The sequence below is a fragment of the Condylura cristata genome, unplaced genomic scaffold (genome assembly GCF_000260355.1).
Source record: "Condylura cristata isolate star-nosed mole 26May11 unplaced genomic scaffold, ConCri1.0 scaffold00015, whole genome shotgun sequence".
Taxonomy (NCBI): Eukaryota; Metazoa; Chordata; class Mammalia; order Eulipotyphla; family Talpidae; genus Condylura; species Condylura cristata.
The window spans coordinates 522,964-523,978 of record NW_004567116.1 but is presented as its reverse complement, the minus strand read 5'-3'; the positions used below and the strand labels follow the sequence as shown (position 1 = coordinate 523,978).

The window sequence follows — 1,015 nt, the reverse complement described above, 5'->3', positions numbered from 1 at the left end:
GGCGCCTGTGGGGTCCCGACGGGGCCCCCCGCGGGCTGCTTCCCGGGCCCTGGGGAGCGGCCTGCAAGGGGGGGGCGTCATCCCTGCGCGGTGCAGGTGACAGTCACTGGGTCCCTTGGGGAGGGGATGGAGAAGTGTTACTGGTGGGCTGCAGCTTCCCTGCTGGGAAGGTCCCGGGCACAAGCTGCCTCCCGGTGCGGCTGGAGAGGAGCCTTCACGGGGTCGGGTCGGGAAGGCTTTGCCGCCGGGAGGCCGAACAGCTCCAGGTCTGCGGCACCTTGTGCTTCGCCCCTGCCGCCAGGCCGAGCCCCCAGCCGGCCACGGTGGTTCTTTCTTGGGGCGCCCTTGTCCACCCCTGGGGTGCCATTTGAAGCCATCACCTGTGGGGCTACGTTGGTTTTCCTTGTGGTCAGCCAGCAGAACGTGTGCCAGGTTCGCCATTTCCAGTGGCCGGCGCCGTGGCCTCCAGTGTCCTCACGCTGGCCCTTCGCCCGGACACCCGTCCCCACCCATGGCTCCCGCCTCCGAAATTGTGTCCCTGGGGCTTATCTGGCCCTGGGGTCCTGTCCTCTCCATCTGGCTTGCCCCACTTTCACATCCTTGCCGGAACTGGGTTGGGCGTGCTCACCTGTCTGGCCCCCAGGTGGCGTCCACCTGTGGGCAGCGGGAATGCACTGGCCCGCCCCTCGCCAGCTGGCGCCGTCGTGCAGCTTCTCAGCCTGAGTGTCGCTCTGGGCGGTGAAGTCGGGGTCGGGGCTAGAAAACTGGCCAGCCGGTGACTCTGTCCGCTGGTGGCGAGTGGCCGCTGTGCTGCCCAGCTCGAGGCTCCGAGGACTGTGCCTGAAGTCGGGTTCCCGCAGACCCACCCCCGGGCTCCAGCTGCATCGGCGTCCCCGGCCGGCAGCGGCCCAGGGCAGTGGGCTCTGGCCAGAGAGCCGAGTCTGGCAAAGCGGGCGCTTGGCCCCAGTCTGGGGGTGACGGGGCTGCGGGACGCCCTCCAGCTGCCCGCAGGACC

General features: G+C 69.8%; 1 protein-coding gene across 1 annotated transcript in view; it reads left to right on the top strand.

The window, feature by feature from the left end:
- LRP5 (low density lipoprotein receptor-related protein 5) overlaps window positions 1-1,015 on the top strand; it is a 52,300-nt gene that overhangs the window by 36,552 nt on the left and 14,733 nt on the right. The gene's annotated exons all lie outside the window — the stretch shown is intronic.